Here is a 25,728-nt window from a genome sequence, read left to right on the forward strand (position 1 = left end):
AGATTGCTCAAAACCCAACAGTTCTTTCATGTGACTACATAAAATAATAGGATATTGACCTCAAAAGACGATACTTTAGCCGTACCTCTTTTTACCCTGCAAACTACCATGCACAACAATCAATTATCTAACATACATCCATACCCATTCCTTATATTTAAATCACGACATAAGACTCCTTCCATTTACCAACAATCTTCAATTTTCCTTCTTGCATTTCCTTCTACACTCCAGCTTCATATTTCAAAATACTCTCAAGAACAAGCTTGGTTCTTCCCAATGATCTTCATCATCTAAGTGTTCCTTAGAGTTTGTTAAGTAATTTCGACTACCCCTAGTGTTGTTACACATTATTATGTAAATTTCATCCTCATTTACAAGCAAATTCGTGTGTTAACCTTCTTAGGTTATTTTAAGCTTCAAGGAGTTCATCAAGAGCATCCTAGTGTTTAGGCTCGAAATCTCTTCACAACACTTCAAATCGTCCACCAAACTAAACCAAGGTGAGTTCATACCCCCATATTTTCAAGCTTTTTCCATGTTTTAGGCGGGGAATACAAGTAAAACTTTGTTTATCCTAGAAATAATTACATATTTTCATCTTTATGTTAAAAATAAAATATTATTTGTGCAAGTTATGGTTTATACAAGTTTTGGTATAAATATTTATGATATACATATTGTTAAAACAAACATAATCTATGTTATAAAATCATAAGAAATTTTTTGGTTGTAAAACTACATGGTTTTTGGAAACTTTTACTAAAAGTTAGCTTTTCTAGCAAAAATGGTTACATTACAGTCATTTACAAATTTGGTGAGTTACAACCCAAAAACATTACATTTTGAATTTCATATTTTGATACTAGATAAGAATACACATACACATTTATATAAAGGATTATATGAATATTTTCAAACAAACCAAGTTAAAATATAAACAGTATATTTGGACAGCTACACAACCATACAATCATTTTTAGAGGATACATATAATTACCCATAAGTATAATATTTAATATTACGAGAAAAAGTGAGTCATAGCCCACTTAAATTTGTTAATGCTCTTGTGAGATGTTCCTTCACCATACCTACCTAGCGTACATCGTAAGTCATGCATTATAACCAGAGTCTCGTGGAGGGAGAGCAAAACCGTTGTGTATAGATCTATACGGGATTGACAACCCCACACCTCAACTGTTCACTACAGTTATATTGGCAAGTCTAGGGTGACAAAAGTCTACTAACTCCGACGCGTGAAGAACGTCGTTCAGGCATATCAGTCATATCAAGCTTAGTTATAATAACTCACATAAGGATTAGTAAAACTACTTGGTTTACAGGAAGCTTACACTTCATTAGTTTTATAAAACATGTCACACCCCAAAACCACGAACGGCGGAAACGTTCTGGGGCGGAGGACGTCATATTCAGTATCATAACAGTTCATAGAAAGGAAAGTACACACCACCATATATATTAAAGTTTCCAAAATGTTTACATAATCGTATTCGTTACTTGTTCAAAAGATAAATACAAAAACATCCTTCAAAAGAAGTAATTAACGTCAGCACGTTAATCCCCAAAAGTTGATTTCCAAATCTGCTTAGCGGTTCCCTGAGAATACAAGTTATTTCAAAGAAAAAGTGTCAACAATTAAGTTGGTGAGTTCATAAGTAGTGTTTTGAGAAAATGTACGCCATTCGAAAGTTCGTGTATGTTTTCCAGAAAACGCACTGTTTCAAATGTAAGGAGTTATGATTTGTTGTGTTTTCCAAGAAAAACCCTTATTTTCTTATAAAAGTATGAAATGCATATGAATGTTCGTGTTATAAGTTGCAACTAATTGTACCGAGAAAATCCCTTATTTTCCTATTAGTTGTTTGGTTTGTATACAGGAAAAACCCTTATTTTCCTGACATAACTGGCAGTCTCTAAGACCGAAAATCGCAAGCAATCGACGTGCTCGAAAGGTGTGGCATAGTTTTATATAATAAAGCTATACGAAGATCGCATTTGTTAGATGAAGAATAGTTTTAATAGCTACTCTTTCATAAAAGCATAATACCATAATAATTGTATATCCGATGAGTTTTATAACCATACTAAACATAATATGCCTGTAGCGACGTTCTTCAGGCGTCGTAGCGTTATGACAACTGTCACCCCAAAAGACGGACTGTAGCTAACAGTCAGGGCGCGGGATCATGACTTCCCGTATAGATCTATACACATTTGACACGTTCTCCGAACGGGAGACTCTGGTTATAGACAGGACTTGTAGCGATACCTTTTATCAAAAAGGCAGTGTTTGAAGATGTACACGTCTCATGGATTCTCAACTAAGTCTGTATTAAAGTAGTAGTTTTGTATGCAAAGTTTATCCTTTTTCACAATGTTTGACAAAGCATAAATCATAAGTTTTTAGAATGTATAAAACGGTTTAGCAACGAAGAATACTTTGGAATTTCTAAATACTTTGTATAAATCTAGTGCATGCGAAGTATGACAAGAGTTTTCACATAGTAGTAATAAATCACAAGTGATTCATTTGATAAAAACGAGTAAAGTTAAATTTTTGATGTAGAAGACAAGTTTGTAAACAAAACATATATATGTATATGGTTATATATATGTATAAGTTTTAAAGGATGATTTGGCATGTTTCGTAATTGTTGTTCATATTCTTACGTTTTTATTAGAAACTTTGCATGAAATAATCCTTAAGTTTGATACTAAAGACCTTTTTGTACTTATTACTTTTGTAAAAATGGTCATTAAACATATTTAAATGATTGTGTTTTAACTTCCTTAATGTATAAACATTACTCAAAAATGTTAGAAGGTGTTAATAAATCTATAAACCACTTTTGACAGTTTTACCCTTTACTGTCCCTGTTTTTAGAAAACTCATAGAAAAATCATCGTAAGTCAAAAACTGAATCCGTCACCTCTGAGAGTTTATAAAATAAGTCTACTTTGCTCCTAATTTTTATTATGATTTTTAGTGGTCTCAAACTAGTGTGAAAATGAACATCTTCACAGACTGGTCCGAAATCACTTCTGAAATGACAGGCAGTTTTATAAAAATCGCCATAAATTGTAGAAAAATCGTATGAACGTGTGCGAGTAGTCATTAGAAAGGTATAAACTTGAACTATTTGAATATTGTACAGTTTTGAAAGATATTAAGTTTAAGATGGTCAAAACAGTCCGTGAACAGGACTCAACTTTTCTGTAGAAAGCTGTCATTTAAATTTGAGTTATGTTTAGTGTTCTAACTTGTATTCCCCCCCTTAAAACTTGAATAAAACATGAAAATGTAGGGGTATGAACTCACCTTATGTGAATACTTGAAGAATGGAAAGTTGAAGATGAACTTTTGGTTGTTGGTTTGATGCTCCAAAACAGCCACTCTTTTGGCTATGTTGCTGTCACGAAAATTTCACAGCAAAAGTGCAAGAAAAAGGGTAGTTTACTCACTGTTTTGAATCAATAATTTTGAGTATCAAAACAAGTAACTTCCAGGGGTATTTGGTGGTAAAAATATCAAGCAAAAGGAAGGTGTAGATGGGTGAAATGGTGGCTGAAACACAAAAGGGACAGCAACCCTTTTGTTCATGGTTTTGATGGCTTTGGAAGGAAGTTCTTGTGCTTGAAAATGAGATGAAGGTTGAGAGTAATTACTTGGAGTATTGGCTGGTCAAATGAGGGTAAAATGAAGAGGAAATTTCGTGGTTATGAAGGAGGAAAGGGTGGAAGAGGATAAGGGGACAAAACCTAGACTAGCTTGTGATGGGATGTGAGTTTAAGTGATGTGATCTTGTCTAGCCACTTGCTTGGGTGGTTGCTTAGAGATAGAGTTAGTTAACTAACTAACTACTAGATATTTAGTTAGTTAGGAGTTCTAGGTAAGGAGAGGGAAGGTCTTAATCTTGAAAATTAGAAGAGGGATTAAGAAGCATTCTTAGTAAAATGTCTTAAGTGATTAAGCACTTATTAGTTAAGTTGGCACTTATCTCCACCAATTCTCTTATCTTAATTGATTTAGAAATCATATTCCTTACATGAAATCACTTTAGGTAATGACCCATAACTAGTTATTCACTAGATAATAATACATATGTATAAATACATACATGTATACTTAGTATAAAATAACAATGTAGTTTTTGTGTATTTGAACTTTAATGTTTATGTTTTATTCTTTTTATTCAAAAACACTTGGATACATTTTAATTATACCTTATAATAATTCATTTTATATTTTAATTTATTTAAATATAAAATTTATTGACCAATGTATAATTTCGTGACATTTAACCGGTTAACCATATCGTTAAACACGTTTTGTCACTTTGGTTCGTATATTTGTCGAATTTAGATCCTACACAACTATTAAGCACACGTTTTACATAGAACCTAACTTAATTATCAACTAGATACATGTTGTTACAAAAATTAAGTTTGTTGCGTTCAAATGATGTTATATGCTAATTTCACAAACCGGTGATGGTTCGTAGCCATACATCATAACGAAATTTATCAATAGCTACTTGTTTTATATTTCACAGTAACTTATTTAAATAAAAGAGGTTAAATTCCTTCAACCATTCTTAATAAAATACTCATATTGCTTAATAATCAAAAGATAGCATCGTACGATCGTTCCTATTTTTTTTTTTTTTACCAATTGTTACAAAACAAAATAAAACTATATACTATTTTCAGTACAACATTCACTTACATCTTGGTCTTAGGGTTTAATACTACAGTTCACCTTTATGAAAATATTGGTTTTTCTGGAAACATACATTATTACTTTACAAGGATAAGATACAAAGGAATTACATACAATTACAGTTCATATTAAAGAAAATATCGGATTTTATGGAAGAATACAAAACCATTTTTTTTGCGAAACAATTACAAACCTTTTTCATACAAAATGCTTATGAACTCACCAACTTAATTGTTGATACTTTTCCAAAATCACTTATATTCTCAGGAAACCTGTAGACAGGTACTCAACCCTTTTTAAGGATCGGCATCGTCATCTCATGTTTTTTCTATTTTTCAATTGTTTGTATTCAACTTTTGAACAAACAAAGTGTTGTAAACAACGCAGACTTGAATCCTTAGTGAATGACTGTTTGTCTTGCTATATTTCATTTATATTCAATTGTTATGATACAGCACATGAAGTCACTTCATCCGCCCCAGGCGTTTCCGCCGCTCTGGTGTGGGGGTGTAACAATATCTATATGTTTTCCCGTGCTTGTATGGTTGTATGTTTGTAAAAAAACAAACACAAGTCGTTGAGATTATAAAAATCTACTTTCAAGGTATAATACTTACTTTATTATATTAGCGTATTTTCAATTTGTGAGATTTGTTACATTAAAACAAAAATTAAAGTGTTATTCTCAAGTAAGGAATCATGGATATGCGAAAAAAAAATATATTACTATAAAAACATAGCTATGTTTTCGTTATGATACATATTACTTTTAATTTTTCAACCGTGTGTAATATAAATTTTTTAACCTAATCTACTCTAATAAATAATGAGTTTTTTTGTCATGTATCTTACTCTAATTTATTTTATCAGATATCATTATTGTAAATTAATTTTTGTCCACATATTTTTATAGTTTTTTTTAATTTATTAAATTTCATATAATATTTAAATTTAATAACTACAATAAATGTAATAATAAATAGAATCAATTTCATAAATAAACTTACCTTTTAATTTCAAAATACCTAGATTAAAGACCCATTAATTTCCTATATTTATTTCTGTAAATTATATGTTTAAATTTAAAAAAGAAAAAAAAACAATTCAATTTTAGCAATTCAATATTTTTTCATATTCTTATAAATTCAAATATTTAGACATTTATATTTAACTTTTTTAATTAAATATATATAATAGATGGGTTTCAAAACTAATATATAATATATATAATATACAATATATAATATATAATATAATATTATATATAGTGTGGTGTGTGTTTCATTGTATTATATTTAGAAAGACTTTATTTGAGTGAACCCAAATTTATTATCACATGATCTTTCCATCATATATAAGATATTTAGAAATACTTTGTTTGGATCAACCTAAATTTACAATCACACCAATTTTCCATCACATAATACTCTTATATCAAACGACCCGAATTGATTATTGTAAGAATTTTCCATTATACATAAGATATTTAGAAAAACTTTATTTTGGTCAACTCAAATTTACAATCACACGAATTTTCCATCACATAATATTCATATATATACCTTATCACCAGCAACTCCCTCAAATAATTCAATACTCTCAATATTTACCTTGCAAAAATATTGGCTATAGTTTATGTCATTTCCATTCGTTTGTACTATACAATTCTTATTAAATTCCATATAATATTTAAATTTAATAACTACAATAAATGTAATAATAAATAGAATCAGTTTCATAAATAAACTTACCTTTAATTTCAAAATACCTAGATTAAAGATCCATTAATTTCCTATATTTATTTATGTAAATTAAATGTTTAAATTTAAAACAAAAAAAAAAAAAAAAAAAAACAGTTCAGTTTTAGCGATTCAATATTTTTTTCATATTCTTATAAATTCAAATATTTAGAAATATATACAATAAATAGGTTTCAAAACTAATATATAATATATACAATATACAATATATATAATATATAATATAATATTATATATAGTGTGGTGTGTTTCATTGTATTATATTTAGAAAGATTTTATTTGAGTGAACCCAAATTTATTATCACATGATCTTTCCATCATATATAAGATATTTAGAAATACTTTGTTTGGGTCAACCTAAATTTAAAATCACACCAATTTTCCATCACATAATACTCTTATATCAAACAACCCTAATTGATTATTGTAAGAATTTTCCATCATACATAAGATATTTAGAAAAACTTTATTTGGGTCAACTCAAATTTATAGTCACACGAATTTTCCATCACATAGTATTCATATATATACCATATCACCAACAACTCTCTCAAATAATTCAATACTCTCAATATTTACCTTGCAAAAATATTGGCTATAGTTTATGTCATTTCAATTCGTTTGTACTATACAATTCTTGTTTGCGTATAATTCTTATTAAATTTCATATAATATTTAAATTTAATAACTACAATAAATGTAATAATAAATAGAATCAGATTTATAAATAAACTTACCTTTTAATTTCAAAATACCAGAATTAAAGATACATTAATTTCCTATATTTATTTATGTAAATTATATGTTTAAATTTAAAAAAGAAAAAAAAAACAATTCAATTTTAGCAATTCAATATTTTTTTTCATATTCTTATAAATTCAAATATTTAGAAATATATACAATAGATGGGTTTCAGAACTAATATATAGTATATACAATATACAATATATATATATATATATATATATATATATATATATATATATATATATATATATAATATAATATTATATGTAGTGTGGTGTGTGTTTCATTGTATTATATTTAGAAAGATTTTATTTGAGTGAACCTAAATTTATTATCACATGATCTTTCCATCATATATAAGATATTTAGAAATACTTTGTTTGGGTCAACCTAAATTTACAATCACACCAATTTTTCATCACATAATACTCTTATATCAAACAACCCTAATTGATTATTGTAAGAATTTTCCATCATACATAAGATATTTAGAAAAACTTTATTTGGGTCAACTCAAATTTACAATCACACGAATTTTCCATCACATAATATTCATATATATATACCTTATCACCGGGAACTCTCTCAAATAATTCAATACTCTCAATATTAACCTTGCAAAAATATTGGTTATAGTTTATGTCATTTCAATTCGTTTGTACTATACAATTCTTATTTGTGTACTATTTAAAAAAAAATTAAACAAAACAAATAAATAAAAAATAAAAAATTCAAATTATGAAATGGATTGTGTCTCTTCGTTTCTAGTTGTTTGATCCATGACGAAGGCAATAGTTCATGTTTGTGTAAAAACAAAGGAAACATAATGGTTTTTTTATAGAAAAGTTTCATTATTTTTAATTTTTTTTTTGATAAAGTTATAAATTTTTTAAATAGAAAAATCTCTATTATTTAATTTTATACGATAATCTTTCATTTTTGTTAAATAAAAATAAGAATTTTTTCGTTAATTTGAAAAAATATTAAATGATCGGTTTTTTCTGTTAAAAAAAAGTTTAGAACTTCATAAAAAAAGACAATTCAAATTGATAGAGACTTTTCAATACAAACTTGAAAAAGCAAACCCAGTTACACAAGTAATAATTAAGATGTTACGACTTGAATCGTAGTTGAAATTTTTTATTATATGTTGTTAGCTAGTAACTGTTGGTTTTGACTAACCCTCATTTAGTAAAATTTTATATTAATATATTACTGTGTTGATTATTTGATTTACGTGCACTAATCACGTCTATTATGATCGAGTAATAATAATATTGTTTTTCTAGTTTAACTATATCAAAACAATTGAAAAGTATTATAAAGAATATAAAAGTTAAGTTTATATCAACGTCTATGGAAATTATGTTAAGTTAATTGGTTATTCGATTCAGTTAACCGAATAACAATATTTATACTCAATATGGGTCAGTTAAATGAATAATAAATTAAATTTATATTTTCAGATATTATTTCTTAAAGTAATTATATTTAAACATATTGAAACGGATTTTGATAAACAAGTGGCAAATTTCCGAGCTAACCAATATAATTAGTTATGCCGTCAACAATGATATATATATATATATATATATATATATATATATATATATATATATATATATATATATATATATATATATATATATATATATATATATAGGTTCAGGTTCATTTGAGACCATTCTAATTCTGTGAGACCGTGAGACCAAATCTAAAAATAATTTTAAAATCCAAAATAAATGGAAAAATCCAAAAAAAAAAAATTTAAATATTATTTTCGGAACTTGAATTAACTAAAAAAATAAAAAATATATATAAAAAAATTCCGTTTTTTTTTGAAAAATACGTGAAATATTGTAAATAGAATATTACACTGACATATTCTAAAAAATAATTTTAAAATGCAAAATAAATGGAAAAATCTAAAAATTCTTTTTTCAAATATTATTTTTGGAACTTGAATTAACTAAAAAAAATTCTATTTTTTTTTAAAAATACGTGAAATATTCTAAATAGAATATTACACTGTACATATTCTAAAAATAATTTTAAAATGAAAAATAAATGGAAAAATAAAAAAATTCTTTTTTTAAATATTATTTTTGGAACATGAATTAACTAAAAAAAATAAAAAAAAATAAAAAAAAATAAAAAAAATGTGTCTCACGGTCTCACAAAATATAGGTGGTCTCAAATGAACCTAACCCTATATATATATATATATATATATATATATATATATATATATATATATATATATATATATATATATATATGAACGATTAATAAAAATTACATAAACTTTATAAACCCTAAAACCTAAAAAACAATAAGAAATACATAAAAGAAAAATACTTTGAGTTATCAAATCTTTTTTTGACACTTCTGACATTAAAATCGCTACTTTTTCTTTTTCATAAAATCGCTGAAAAACATATTGAAAAAAAAATAACAAAAAGATGATTTTTTTCAACGATTTTATAAAAAAGTTGTAGTTTTTATGTTTGTAAATAAAAAAATATTAGATATCTCAAAGTATTTTTTTTATATATTTTTAGTGTTTTTAGGGTTTTTTTTAGGTTTATGCATTTTCTGTTGATCCTTCCAATATATATATATATATATATATATATATATATATATATATATATATATATATATATATATATATATATATATATATATATATCAAAAAACCAAATTAAATGAGTGAATCAACAAACTTTTTATCTACAACAAATTTAGATACCAAATTTCATGTGCATATCCATATCTCAGAGAATTGAAAAAACAAAAAGAAATTTTTGTAAGAGAATATGATATGCACATGTTTTTTTTATAAATACGGATATGACAAAATAATATGAATATTAATGAAAAATATATTTCTTTGAAAAAAAAAATTTTAATTTTATTAGCATTATTTTCGCTTATTTAAACAAAAATGATTTTTAAATAATAAAAAATTAATTATTTTTACAAAAGAACAAAAATATTGCTTTTATTTTGAAATTAATATTTAAAAAAAGATTTCTTCAAAGAAATGCATTTTAAATGCATATTTATACTATTTTATTATGTATACATACATTTTTAAAAACCATATGCAAATGTGTGCGCGTGCGGGTGCACGTACACACACACACACACACACACACACACACACATATATATATATATATATATATATATATATATATATATATATATATATATATATATATATATATATATATAGGGAAATGATCAAATGAGAACACCTGAAAGGTTGAGAACGCGAAAACAATTCTGGACCAATAAATATATAAGGGCATACTAGTAATTGTATATTTTAATTAAATTAAAATAAAATAAAATTCAATCAAATTCCCTTAAATTTAGAATCAGTTACCAAAAAAATATATATATTTAAATTTTTTTTCTTATTAATGGAATATAAAAAACATTTTTACCAAAATTATTTTAAAACTGAAAAAAAAAAATCATAAAAAAAATCAATATTTTTCTCCTATTTCACGTTTTTTTTTTTTTGTGTTAAAAAAATGAATAGAAATCATACACCAAATTAATACATTTTTATTCATAAATGATTTTTTTTTTCAAAAAAATCTATACTACTCCAATCACAAATAAATCCACATCAATTTATAAGTAATCCAACTTCTTTTTTTAATCAATTGAAAATAAAAAGAGTGTAAAAATTATCATTTCTTCATAAAAGGAATACCTCTAATCATAAATAAATATACTCATTAACACATGTTTACACTATTATTCACAAATGAATACACTGTTATTAACAAATAAGTACCCTGTTATTCAGAATTGAATAAATGAATACCTCTAATAATAAATAAATACATTCATTCACTGTTATTTACAAATGAATACACTGCTATTCACACATGAATGCTTAGCTATTTCATTCACTGTTATTCACAAATGAATGCACTGTTATTCACAAATAAATACACTGCTATTCATAGATAAATACAAGTTTTCATTCTTCCATTTCCTCTCACACTCACTTCTTTTTCTCCTGTCTTCGAGGTACAACAAAAACACCCCCACCAGAGGTGTTTGCTAGTGGTTTCCGGCGAGCCAAGGCAGCAGCCCCCTCCATTTTCTCCAACTGTTTTACGACACACCAAGCAACCCAAACACCCTCTGTTGTCGTTTTCTTTCTACCTTCCTCCCCCTCTCACGACAGTAACCGGAACAAGAAAACGAAGTGGTGAAGAGGTTGCCAGAATAACCCCTGCCACTCCACTACTGTGATGAACCACCAAATCGGTGGAGGTGCTCCCTATTCTTCTTTCTTCGCTCCTAAAACAAGTTCAATCTTCATCATTTCATGTTCTTGATAGAAAACCCCAAAATTGGATAAACACAAAATTGAAAGTGAAAGAGATGTAATTAAAGTGAAAGAGATGGATTTGCCCCTTCACCTAAGTAAACAGTTGGTGCGTAAATGATAAACATGAGCCTTCCACTTCACCTAGAAATTGAAATGCAGGTGTGGTTTACGATGAGGAGCCTCTGTTGATTTGTGTCAGTGTGTGTATATATTATGCGAAACACTAGACCATCATCACCATTGATTGTTGTTTTGATCAATCCATCGTCGTCACCATCACATACCAAATTAGAAAAAAAAATCACAATAATCGGTTTAGTTTTTAGAATCATAAATCAAAATTCAATCTTCAAATTTTAGAAATTGGAGCTTGAACACTTCATAATCATAATCCACTAAGCAAAAAGTAGGGAACCAAAAACTAGTATTCAAAATCAAAAATCGAATTAGAAAATAACCATTAAGGTTGGTTACCTGATAGATTTTAAACCGTACTCGTTTTGCCAATAATTGAATTCCACGTCTTGGTCTTCAAAAAGAAGAATGAAGAATAGAAGTGTTTCTTTTTTGTTTTTGCAACTGTGTAATTGCGTATATTCATAACCCTAAAATCCGGAAGAAGGGTGATATAAGGTGGACGTTTGGTTCGTCCATGGACTATGAGGGTGATGTTTTATCGTTGAAGCCTCTGAGGGGTTTTGTGATGGCGAGGTTCAATGATGATGATAATAGTAGCATGGTGGCGTAGGGATGAGGCGGTGACATGATGAAGATGTCGATTATATGCTTTATGAGATTAGGTCAACGAAATAGAGAGGCAAAGAGTAATTATAGGGGTTTACAAAATTAGGGTAATGTTTATTTACCTTAATAGCCTTTATAATTTTCTTTAAATCAAAATTTAAAATTTAAATGTATTAATAATTAGAAAAATAACAATTAATTATAGCCACACATCTTAAAATTTCAATGGTCCAGATCTGTTCTCGCGTTCTCAACCTTTTAGGTGTTCTCATTTGATCCTACTCCTATATATATACATTGACATGCAAATGAAGGAGTGGTTGCCTTGACCAAGGAACCAAGAGATCATGGTAGATCTCGACATATCGACAGAAAATATCATTTTATAAGACATCGTGTAGAAGAAGGACAACTCGTGGTGAAGAGGATATCATCAGAAGATAACCCAGCAGATCCGCTTACGAAGGGACTGAGCAGGGTTAAGCTCTTGCAGCATGCTAGGAGCATTGGGCTGAAGGATGATATTAGTATAGATTAGATAGTTTTAGAAACGCATAATAGATAAATGTAATTAACATTTGATGATTAAATAAAAGAGTATTATTTATAAGTAAAGTTACTATCCTATGTTAATCGTTTAACTATTGTTTCACTTTGCATGTTTTGACTTCCAGAATAATTGAGTTTATAAAGAATAATCGAATTATTCAAATGTCCACAATCGTTCATATGTTGGAAGTAGGTATGAATGAAGATTGTCATGAATTGGTGTGTAGATTGTCTAAATGGTATTAGACATAGCAAAAGTTTGTTGCAACGTTCATGAGTGCTTATGAACTTGTTTTGAGCATTGGAACAAACCCGCGCTTACTGGAATCACCTTATGGAATGTGACAAAAGGGTGATCGCAAGACGATAATATCATATGGTCTTAAAACCTAGATATATGGTTTGTTATTTGTTAATTGGTTGTACATTGATAATGCGAAACCGTATCAGTAACTTGATACTATAAAACGCATTGTTATGTATAGTTGGTTAATGAATAAGTAAATGCATATAAGTCGAAGTTTATATGTAACTTTTATCCTAAGAAGGAAAAAGCGATATCTCGGCCGCTTGATGATTTGATTTGACTTATGTATCGGGTCCGGTCAAAACTAAATTAATGTGTTCGATTAAGTTCTATGTCAAATAAATCTGAAATCGAGAAACCAAATGCTAGACAATTGGTTCCATTTAAATGTCAGCATGATATCTATACAGAGGACTGTACAATCCCTTATCTAAAGGACAAGATTGATTAGATCAGAGTTTAACAGCGTCTTTGAGAGCTACGATTGCTAATCGGTGTATATAGTTACTAGACTTATCCAAGTGGGAGACTGTTGGAATAGTGTCTAAGGCTGCAACTATATTAAGAAAGTATTTGACCCGATTGAGCATGGTTCTTTTGGGTTGCCTTCACCATAGCAACTTGATAGGATGATTTACAATGAGAGTTGAAATATTATAAGGAATATTATTATTATTATTATTATTATTATTATTATTATTATTATTATTATTATTATAATTATTATTATTATTATCATTATTATTATTATTATTATTATTATTATTATTATTATTTGATTATTATTTGATTAATATAAGTCATAAATTAATTAGGAATTAATTTGGTGACTTAAAGAGATTAATTGAATAGAAGGACTTAAACTGTCAAATGTGTGATAGTTATACTTTAGGCTGTAATTCCTTATGGATGGTATGGTGGACGATTTTAGGGATTAGGATAATCCTAAAATCCATCCAAGGGATTATCATAAAGGGATTAGGATTGCTTTGGGCTTAAGTTATCCAAATAGGGTTTAAAGGTGAAAACCTAGGAGTCTTACAAGTATAAATAGACCCTAGGGGTCATGGAAATCGGCACCCTTGTGTGTAAGGAAACCCTGGCGGATTTCTAAGTCCCTCCCCACTCTCTCAAATCATCCTCTTGCTAGTTGGTGTTTCTAAGCCATTAGAGGAGTGACAATTGTGACTCTAAAGCTCGAAGAACAAGAAGATCAAACAAGTGATTCAAGGTAAACTTATAACTCCAATGTATCTTTGTTATTATACCAGAATAACCATTATAAGTCTTGGATTCATGCATGTTCAATTAGAGAAACCTAGATCCAAGCATTAGGGTTTTGTATGTGCACATAGGAATGTTCATATGGCTAGAACCCATCAATTTGGGGTCCACTTATTGGCTCTGACTGATCGTACACCCTGCATCCTCCTTTAGTTATTTTGAAAAACATTTTAGAAATTATTTTGAAAACCTTTCCTTGATTTGAGACTGGATTCACACAAATGTTCCTCCAATTCACTCAAACCAAGGCTCTGATACCAACTTGTCACATCCCAAAAATTCAAGCCAATTTAAAATTTTTTGATTCAATTGAAACCATTGAATTATTACAATTTGTTTTCAAAATATTTCATACATCATAGTTCCCAGAAATCATAATCGTAAATCGAGGAAGTGTACGGTCGCGCCTTCGCCTACCCACGGTCATCCGTTGAACTTGAAATAATAAACTTAAACTGTAAGCCCGAAAGCTTAGTGAGTTACCCACAAAATACCAACCTCATATAACCATAATCGTATCATATCAACAAATATAGAACAGCCATGCATCTTGAGTATACAGTGTGAGTGGTCCACCCGCACCGAGCCTTCAGTCCACCTGGTCCACTCTCTGAGTCTATAGTATGACTGGACCGCCCGCATTGGGCCTACAGTCTATCTGGATCTATCTCGAGCCTTCGGCATGAATGGACTGCCATACGGGCCTACAGTCTATCCGGACCGCTCGTAGGGTATGTTGGCCTTCAATACGAAGCAGGACCGCCTCAACCCAAACATCAAGAAAATGACCGTGTGCATATATAACATGTAATCACACAACATCCCATAGACAGACAAACCGACCTAACTGGTCACTAACATAACATCATCCTATATACCAGGATACCGACCCTAACCCGGTCACTAAAAATAATACCATCCTAATTACCAGGATGCCGATCTAACAGATCAATAAACATATCAACAATGCTATAACCACGATATCGGCCTAACCAGCCACTAACATAGCATATCACCATCCTAACTACCGGGATGTAAATCAGTAAGCATATCATGCTATGATCCACATACAAACCATAAAGGGTCGGCATTTGTGCCTTAGACCCTATTAATATAGTGAGGATAACTCACCTTTCAATGCCGGACTGAACCACGAAAACACGCTCCCGAAACACTACCCGAAACTCCAACACCTATAACCATCAATGATCCAATCATAAATACCCATAAGTTCCCAACCTTTCAAGGTACCCCCATAAGTCAGCTAATCAAACCGTGGTCAAAGTCAAAGTCATCAGTCAAGGTCAATAGTCCATGTTGACCCTAACTCGCCAAGTACCCTCGGCTACACGCCGAGTTCCTTGAAGTACTTGCCCACCTGCCGAGTCATCGGGGTGACTTGTCGAGTCTTTTTGGTTTACGATCGATACTCTATGGCCACTCGTCAAGTTTCCTTCATGTAAATCGACGGATACGCACGCATACATAACTTGGGGAAATCTCATCCGACTCGCCGAGTTGGTCATACGACTCCGCGAGTCTATGGAAATCTCCAACGGACTCGTCGAGTTGTTCTTCCAACTCGTCGAGTTCATGCCTCTCTTCATATGACTCGCCGAGTCGACCATGCAACTCGCCGAGTCCCTTCAGTCTTTTTTTCCATACAGACTCATTTGAGCCATGCAGTGGCTCCAAACTATAGATCCAAGATTCTAAGGCATGCTTTTCACGTAAAGTTGCAAACTTTACATGCATGCATAGCTATAAAGGCTCCAAATGTCCAATCCAAGCCCGAAATGGGGTTTCCTACCCAAGGAAGGCTTCATTCATGCCTAAAACAGAAATTGTATGACTCTAGGACTTAATAAGGGTCCAGATCTGAAGTTACAACTTCAGATCTAGCTAATAGTCCACCTTATCAATTCAAGGATTCATAAAAGCCCAAAACTCAACCAAAAAAGAGACCTAGAAGGGAAAAGAAGTAAAGGTGGTGACTTGATACCTCTGGAAGATACTAACGGGGGTAGATTCTGATTCCTAAACTTTCCTTGCTCCAATTCCCTTGCCTTCCAAGTTCCTTTTCTCCAAAGATCTCCCTCCCAAGCTTAATACACACACAATAGAGCACCACACGAATTAGAGTTTCTTAAGATCTCTATAGAACTGCAAAGAGGCCAAAGGAGGCATAAGTCTTCTTAAATAGAGTGCAAAACCCCTGAATTTAGGGTTTCATCTGCCAGCTCCTACTCGTCGAGTCCCTTCTTGGACTCGTCAAGTAGGTCACTTAAACTTGCGGACCAACCTGCTGCTACATGACGAGTCAGGCCACCAACTCGTCGAGTAGACCTTGAAATCATGAGAACTTATAACCACAAATTGATACCCGGGAATCGGGGCGTTACAATTAAGATGTTTTTCATTTGTAAATTAATGTGCATATATGCATATTTTCATTATTTGTATATGTGCATATGGTGCACATTTTACGTATTTTTTTTCCGAATACCAATATGGAAAGAGGTTAATAAATGATGAATTTACATATTTTAAGTTATATTTTTTGATATAAGATAAGCTCTAAAACCAAGGTTGAAGAATCATGCACATTTTAGTTTGTGCATATATGCACATCTTTTTGACTTTTTCTAGATATGTTTTCTTCTAAAAACTTTTTGATTGACTACGATCTTGATACCAAAAGGCATATAGTCTAGCGGTATCCGGTGTTGCCTTCCCTCCTAGAGGTTGAGGGTTCAATTCCCGTTGTGGACATAAGTGGATATAAGGTGTAGTTTACGAGTAGGTTAGATTGTCATTAAAAAGGACTTCAATCTTGATATAGAAGTTGAATCATTAATTTTTCTTTTCAATAATATGCATTTTTTTTTAAAATGTGCATGTCTGCACATTTTTCATAGATTTTGTTTCGAATACCAAAATGAAAATTGGTTGAAAAATTGTGAATTTACATATATATTTTTTTCGAAATAAGATAAGGTCTAAAGTGAAGGTTGAAACTTTGATTATATTTGTCCTAAAAAAAGTTAGTGATCTCTTTAGAACTTTTCTCTCTCTCTCTCTCTCTCTCTCTCTCTCTCTCTCTGTATATATATATATATATATATATATATATATATATATATATATATATATGGAAAAGTTCAAAAGAGAACTTATATTCTTAAAAATCGTAGTTTTTTTATAAATTCATAGAAAAAAATTATAAAACGATTTTTTATTTTTGAAGTTTTATTTTTTTTTTATTTTTTGGTTTTTTTTTTCAAAAAAAAAACAATTCAACGAAATTATATAAAAAGTTGTGATTTTTAAAAGACAAAACTGCACAAATCGTCCTTGTGGTTAGTTGAAAATTGTCACTTTGGTCCAAAAACGTTTGGACTAGCACTAGAGGTCCAAACTTTTCATTTTTTTGTGAGTTTGGTCCATTTATCTATAAACTTTTTCAGAATGACTACTTTGCCCTTAATTTTTTTTTCTTTTTTAGTTTTTTATTATTTAAATATTTTTTTGAGTAAAATAAAAAATAAAAAAGAAGATTTGCATTGTGATTATATTGAATTTTTATAATTTTTTATAGCAAAATAAAGAAATAAAAATGAAATCTCTCTTTCTCTCTCTCTCTTTCCCTCTTTCCCTCTCTCTCTCTCTCTCTCTCTCTCTCTCTCTCTCTCTCTCTCTTTTCATCCAAAAAACAAAAGATCAAACCATCAATACAATCATCCACCATATCTTTCAAAAGAAAATATGATTTTCGTACAACCAAAATCATTTACAATTTTACTCAAATCTTTGAAGAATTAGATCAGATACAATTCCAAATCAATTACACACTCACGAAGTATCTCTGACACTCTTCTCCCTCTAGCTCCCATCCTGCATTTCTCTCTCTCTCTCTCTCTCTCACACACACACACACATACACATACACACACATATTTGACCTCCAGTGAAGAACGGGAAAGAAGAACCGATGAGCTCACAAATTCTCAGCCCCCTCTGGTTATTTAGCAATCCCACAAACACCCATTGAAGATCATTTCTACTGTTATCCTCCTCCCTTCTTTGTATTCTGTCAAGAACACACCATCAGAGTGGGTGTTTTTTCGGTGCAAACACCCACTCCGATGGTGTGTTCTTGACAGAATACAAAGAAGGGAGGAGGATAACAGTAGAAATGATCTTCAATGGGTGTTTGTGGGATTGCTAAATAACCAGAGGGGGCTGAAAATTTGTGAGCTCATCGGTTCTTCTTTCCCGTTCTTCACTGGAGGTCAAATATGTGTGTGTATGTGTATGTGTGTGTGTGTGTGAGAGAGAGAGAGAGAAATGCAGGATGGGAGCTAGAGGGAGAAGAGTGTCAGAGATACTTCGTGAGTGTGTAATTGATTTGGAATTGTATCTGATCTAATTCTTCAAAGATTTGAGTAAAATTGTAAATGATTTTGGTTGTACGAAAATCATATTTTCTTTTGAAAGATATGGTGGATGATTGTATTGATGGTTTGATCTTTTGTTTTTTGGATGAAGAGAGAGAGAAAGAGAGAGAGAGAGAGAGAGAGAGAGAGAGAGAGAGAGAGAGAAAGAGGGAAAGAGGGAAAGAGAGAGAGAGAGAGAGAAAAAGAGATTTCATTTTTATTTCTTTATTTTGCTATAAAAAATTATAAAAATACAATATAATGACAATGCAAATCTTCTTTTTTATTTTTTATTTTACTCAAAAAAATATTTAAATAATAAAAAACTAAAAAAGAAAAAAAATTTAAGGGCAAAGTAGTCATTCTGAAAAAGTTTATAGATAAATGGACCAAACTCACAAAAAAATGAAAAGTTTGGACCTCTAGTGCTAGTCCAAACGTTTTTGGACCAAAGTGACAATTTTCAACTAACCACAAGGACGATTTGTGCAGTTTTGTCTTTTAAAAATCACAACTTTTTATATAATTTCGTTGAATTGTTTTTTTTTTTTGAAAAAAAAAACCAAAAAAATAAATAAATAAATAAAACTTCAAAAATAAAAAATCGTTTTATAATTTTTTTCTATGAATTTATAAAAAAACTACGATTTTTAAGAATATAAGTTCTCTTTTGAACTTTTCCATATATATATATATATATATATATATATATATATATATATATATATATATATATATATATATATATATATAGAGAGAGAGAGAGAGAGAGAGAAAAGTTCTAAAGAGATCACTAACTTTTTTTAGGACAAATATAATCAAAGTTTCAACCTTCACTTTAGACCTTATCTTATTTCGAAAAAAATATATATGTAAATTCACAATTTTTCAACCAATTTTCATTTTGGTATTCGAAACAAAATCTATGAAAAATATGCACACATGCACATTTTTAAAAAAAAAAAAATGCATATTATTGAAAAGAAAAATTAATGATTCAACTACTATATCAAGATTGAAGTCCTTTTTAATGACAATCTAACCTACTCGTAAACTACACCTTATATCCACTTATGTCCACAACGGGAATTGAACCCTCAACCTCTAGGAGGGAAGGCAACACCGGATACCGCTAGACTATATGCCTTTTGGTATCAAGATCGTAGTCAATCAAAAAGTTTTTAGAAGAAAACATATCTAGAAAAAGTCAAAAAGATGTGCATATATGCACAAACTAAAATGTGCATGATTCTTCAACCTTGGTTTTAGAGCTTATCTTATATAAAAAAATATAACTTAAAATATGTAAATTCATCATTTATTAACCTCTTTCCATATTGGTATTCGGAAAAAAAATACGTAAAATGTGCACCATATGCACATATACAAATAATGAAAATATCCATATATGCACATTAATTTACAAATGAAAAACATCTTAATTGTAACGCCCCGATTCCCGGGTATCAATTTGTGGTTATAAATTCTCATGATTTCAAGGTCTACTCGACGAGTTGGTGGCCTGACTCGTCAAGTAGCAGCAGGTTGGTCCGCAAGTTTAAGTGACCTACTTGACGAGTCCAAGAAGGGACTCGACGAGTAGGAGCTGGCAGATGAAACCCTAAATTCAGGGGTTTTGCACTCTATTTAAGAAGACTTATGCCTCCTTTGGCCTCTTTGCAGTTCTAGAGAGCTCTTAAGAAACCCTAATTCGTGTGGTGCTCTATTGTGTGTGTATTAAGCTTGGGAGGGAGATCTTTGGAGAAAAGGAACTTGGAAGGCAAGGGAATTGGAGCAAGGAAAGTTTAGGAATCAGAATCTACCTCCGTTAGTATCTTCCAGAGGTATCAAGTCACCATCTTTACTTCTTTTCCCTTCTAGGTCTCTTTTTTGGTTGAGTTTTGGGCTTTTATGAATCCTTGAATTGATAAGGTGGACTATTAGCTAGATCTGAAGTTGTAACTTCAGATCTGGACCCTTATTAAGTCCTAGAGTCATACAGTTTCTGTTTTAGGCATGAATGAAGCCTTCCTTGGGTAGGAAACCCCATTTCGGGCTTGGATTGGACATTTGGAGCCTTTATAGCTATGCATGCATGTAAAGTTTACAACTTTACGTGAAAAGCATGCCTTAGAATCTTGGATCTATAGTTTGGAGCCACTGAATGGCTCAAATGAGTCTGTATGGAAAAAAAGACTGAAGGGACTCGGCGAGTTGCATGGTCGACTCGGCGAGTCATATGAAGAGAGGCATGAACTCGACGAGTTGGAAGAACAACTCGACGAGTCCGTTGGAGATTTCCATAGACTCGCGGAGTCGTATGACCAACTCGGCGAGTCGGATGAGATTTCCCCAAGTTATGTATGCGTGCGTATCCATCGATTTACATGAAGGAAACTTGACGAGTGGCCATAGAGTATCGATCGTAAACCAAAAAGACTCGACAAGTCACCCCGATGACTCGGCAGGTGGGCAAGTACTTCAAGGAACTCGGCGTGTAGTCGAGGGTACTTGGCGAGTTAAGGTCAACATGGACTATTGACCTTGACTGATGACTTTGACTTTGACCAGGGTTTGATTAGCTGACTTATGGGGGTACCTTGAAAGGTTGGGAACTTATGGGTATTTATGATTGGATCATTGATGGTTATAGGTGTTGGAGTGTCGGGTAGTGTTTCGGGAGCGTGTTTTCGTGGTTCAGTCCGGCATTGAAAGGTGAGTTATCCTCACTATATTAATAGGGTCTAAGGCACAAATGCCGGCCCTTTATGGTTTGTATTTGGATCATAGCATGATATGCTTACTGATTTACATCCCGGTAGTTAGGATGGTGATATGTTATGTTAGTGGCTGGTTAGGTCGATATCGTGGTTATAGCATTGTTGATATGTTTATTGATCTGTTAGATCGGCATCCTAGTAATTAGGACGGTATTATTTTTAGTGACCGGGTTAGGGTCGGTATCCTGGTATATATGATGATGTTATGTTAGTGACCAGTTAGGTCGGTTTGTCTATCTATGGGATGTTGTGTGATTACATGTTATATATGCACACGGTCATTTTCTTGATGTTTGGGTTGAGGCGGTCCTGCTTCGTATTGAAGGCCAACATACCCTACGAGCGGTCCGGATAGACTGTAGGCCCGTATGGCAGTCCAGTCATGCCGAAGGCTCGAGATAGATCCAGATAGACTGTAGGCCTAATGCGGGCGGTCCAGTCATACTATAGACTCAGAGAGTGGACCAGGTGGACTGAAGGCTCGGTGCGGGTGGACCACTCACACTGTATACTCAAGATGCATGGTTGTTCTATATTTGTTGATATGATACGATTATGGTTATATGAGGTTGGTATTTTGTGGGTAACTCACTAAGCTTTCGGGCTTACAGTTTCAGTTTATTATTTCAAGTTCAACGGATGACCGTGGGTAGGCGAAGGCGTGACCGTACACTTCCTCGATTTACGATTATGATTTCTGGGAACTATGATGTATGAAATATTTTGAAAACAAATTGTAATAATTCAATGGTTTCAATTGAATCAAAAAATTTTAAATTGGCTTGAATTTTTGGGATGTGACAAGTTGGTATCAGAGCCTTGGTTTGAGTGAATTGGAGGAACATTTGTGTGAATCCAGTCTCAAATCAAGGAAAGGTTTTCAAAATAATTTCTAAAATGTTTTTCAAAATAACTAAAGGAGGATGCAGGGTGTACGATCAGTCGGAGCCAGTAAGTGGACCCCAAAATTGATGGGTTCTAGCCATATGAACATTCCTATGTGCACATACAAAACCCTAATGCTTGGATCTAGGTTTCTCTAATTAAACATGCATGAATCCAAGACTTATAATGGTTATTCTGGTATAATAACAAAGATAAATTAGAGTTATAAGTTTACCTTGAATCACTTGTTTGATCTTCTTGTTCTTCGAGCTTTAGAGTCACAATTGTCACTCCTCTAATGGCTTAGAAACACCAACTAGCAAGAGGATGATTTGAGAGAGTGGGGAGGGACTTAGAAATCTGCCAGGGTTTCCTTACACACAAGGGTGCCGATTTCCATGACCCCTAGGGTCTATTTATACTTGTAAGGCTCCTAGGTTTTCACCTTTAAACCCTATTTGGATAACTTAAGCCCAAAGCAATCCTAATCCCTTTATGATAATCCCTTGGATGGATTTTAGGATTATCCTAATCCCTAAAATCGTCCACCATACCATCCATAAGGAATTACAGCCTAAAGTATAACTATCACACATTTGACAGTTTAAGTCCTTCTATTCAATTAATCTCTTTAAGTCACCAAATTAATTCCTAATTAATTTATGACTTATATTAATCAAATAATAATAATAATAATAATAATAATAATAATAATAATAATGATAATGATAATTATAATAATAATAATAATAATAATAATAATAATAATATTCCTTATAATATTTCAACTCTCATTGTAAATTATCCTATCAAGTTGCTATAGTGAAGGCAACCCAAAAGAACCATGCTCAATCGGGTCAAATACTTTCTTAATATAGTTGCAGCCTTAGACACTATTCCAACAGTCTCCCACTTGGATAAGTCTAGTAACTATATACACCGATTAGCAATCGTAGCTCTCAAAGACGCTGTTAAACTCTGATCTAATCAATCTTGTCCTTTAGATAAGGGATTGTACAGTCCTCTGTATAGATATCATGCTGACATTTAAATGGAACCAATTGTCTAGCATTTGGTTTCTCGATTTCAGATTTATTTGACATAGAACTTAATCGAACACATTAATTTAGTTCTGACCGGACCCGATACATCAGTCAAATCAAATCATCGAGCGGCCGAGATATCGCTTTTTCCTTCTTAGGATAAAAGTTACAGATAAACTTCGACTTATATGTATTTACTTATTCATTAACCAACTATACATAACAATGCGTTTTATAGTATCAAGTTACTGATACGGTTTCGCATTATCAATGTACAACCAATTAACAAATAACAAACCATATATCTAGGTTTTAAGACCATATGATATTATCGTCTTGCGATCACCCTTTTGTCACATTCCATAAGGTGATTCCAGTAAGCGCGGGTTTGTTCCAATGCTCAAAACAAGTTCATAAGCACTCATGAATGTTGCAACAAACTTTTGCTATGTCTAATACCATTTAGACAATCTACACACCAATTCATGACAATCTTCATTCATACCTACTTCCAACATATGAACGATTGTGGACATTTGAATAATTCGATTATTCTTAATAAACTCAATTATTCTGGAAGTCAAAACATGCAAAGTGAAACAATAGTTAAACGATTAACATAGGATAGTAACTTTACTTATAAATAATACTCTTTTATTTAATCATCAAATGTTAATTACATTTATCTATTATGCGTTTCTAAAACTATCTAATCTATACTAATATCATCCTTCAGCCTAATGCTCCTAGCATGCTGCAAGTGCTTAACCCTGCTCAGTCCCTTCGTAAGTGGATCTGCTGGGTTATCTTCTGATGATATCCTCTTCACCACGAGTTGTCCTTCTTCTACACGATGTCTTATAAAATGATATTTTCTGTCGATATGTCGAGATCTACCATGATCTCTTGGTTCCTTGGTCAAGGCAACCACTCCTTCATTATCACATAAAATCTCCATGGGCTCCTTTATGGTAGGTACAACTCCAAGATCACCAATGAAGTTCTTTAACCATATTGCCTCTTTCGACGCTTCGCTCGCTGCAATGTACTTTGATTCGCACGTTGAATCAGCTACGGTTTCTTGTTTGGAACTTTTCCAAGTTATTGCTCCTCCATTCAGGGTAAAGACCCAGCCCGACTGCGAACGGTAGTTGTCCATGTCGGTCTGAAAGCTGGCATCACTATACCCTTGCACCTTCAAGTCATCACTCCCTCCGAGGACTGAAAACTATTCCTTGGTCCTCCGAAGGTACTTAAGGATATTTTTCACCACAATCCAATGGGCTCTGCCAGGATTCCCTTGATATCTACTAACCATGCTCAAAGTAAAGGCTACATCAGGGCAAGTACAAGTCATAGAATACATGATTGAGCCAACTGCGGAAGCGTATGGTACTCGGCTCATTTCTGCTATTTCGGCTTCGGTACTCGGACTTTGAGTCTTACTCAACTTGGCATTATATTGTATTGGTAATTCTCCCTTCTTCAAGTTTTCCATACTAAAACGTTTTAGTACTTTATCTAAGTAAGTGTTCTGACTAAGACCTGTTAGTCTCTTACTTTGTTCTCTCACTATCCTTATTCCCAAAATATAGGAAGCCTCTCCGAGGTCCTTCATAGCGAAGCACTTCCCGAGCCAAGACTTAATCTCCTGCAGTGTCGGGATGTTGTTTCCTATGAGCAATATGTCATCGACATAAAAAATGAGAAAGCTAACTATACTCCCACTGACTTTGACATATACACATGATTCATCTTCACTTCGTACAAATCCAAACTCTTCGACTTTCTCATCAAAGCAAAGATTCCATATCCGAGACGCTTGCTTAAGTCCATAAATGGACTTCTTAAGCTTACACACTCTATTTGGATGCTTCGGATCGACAAAACCCTCTGGCTGAGCCATGTAAACATCCTCAGCCAACTTCCCATTAAGGAAAGCGGTTTTGACATCCATTTGCCAAATTTCATAATCATGAAATGCGACAATTGCTAGCATCACTCTAATAGATTTTATCTTCGTAACTGGCGAAAAGGTTTCATCATAGTCAACTCCGAGAGTTTAGGTAAAACCCTTCGCAACCAATCGTGC

The 25,728-nt window shown here is 31.7% G+C and overlaps 1 long non-coding RNA gene across 1 annotated transcript; it reads right to left on the minus strand.

Moving 5' to 3' along the window:
* Window positions 1-1,451: 1,451 nt before the first annotated feature.
* LOC128132187 (uncharacterized) lies at window positions 1,452-4,159 on the minus strand. Its single transcript, XR_008230182.1, has 2 exons — window positions 3,341-4,159; window positions 1,452-1,617 (listed from the first exon to the last, which is right to left on the minus strand). It is a non-coding gene; the product is annotated as an uncharacterized LOC128132187 (long non-coding RNA).
* Between the last annotated feature and the right edge of the window lie 21,569 nt (window positions 4,160-25,728).

This window comes from Lactuca sativa, chromosome 2, assembly GCF_002870075.4.
Source record: "Lactuca sativa cultivar Salinas chromosome 2, Lsat_Salinas_v11, whole genome shotgun sequence".
Classification (NCBI taxonomy): Eukaryota; Viridiplantae; Streptophyta; class Magnoliopsida; order Asterales; family Asteraceae; genus Lactuca; species Lactuca sativa.